Below are 595 nucleotides of genomic sequence, written 5' to 3'. Positions count from 1 at the left end.
TTTCTGTGGCTTTTAAAAACTCTTCATTCTCTCTTCCACAAAGAAGAGGCCTAGAATAAATCTGAAATCCAAGCAGAACGTCTTAAGTTCATAAAGTCATGGCATGTTGCGTTCACTGCAGAAATGAATATCTTTGTCAGTATTTCTGTCTTGTTTTCCAGTACAAATATCTCCAAGCATTCTTAAATCACAATACATTTAGATGCAAAATAAAGTTTTATTTTTCTGAAAAAATTGAACAAAAGTTTGTTGATGATTATACAAATATCTGTCAATGGAGAATGAAAACTTGATTTTTCTGAGCCCATTGGCAGATATTTGTTCTTGTTTTAATCATAAACTCACTTCATTTTGATCAGTTTGTCAAAAAACAACACAAAATTACATAATTTTACTACTTGATGCATCTTGCTTTGAGAATCATGCATTTAAACTGAAAACAAGACAAAAATACTGAGGAAGAGATTCATTTTTTTTGCAGTGTGATCAGAAGATGCAGTAAAAGTTATTTCCATATTCTAGTTAAGTTAGTGTGTGTGAGCGTGTGTGTGTGTGTGTGTGTGCGTGTGTGTGCGTGCGTGTGTGTGCGTGTGCG

This window comes from Sinocyclocheilus anshuiensis, unplaced genomic scaffold (genome assembly GCF_001515605.1).
Source record: "Sinocyclocheilus anshuiensis isolate Anshui unplaced genomic scaffold, SAMN03320099.WGS_v1.1 scaffold2560, whole genome shotgun sequence".
In the NCBI taxonomy this organism is placed as follows: domain Eukaryota; kingdom Metazoa; phylum Chordata; class Actinopteri; order Cypriniformes; family Cyprinidae; genus Sinocyclocheilus; species Sinocyclocheilus anshuiensis.
The sequence above is the reverse complement of the archived record's forward strand: the minus strand, read 5'-3'. Positions refer to the sequence as shown.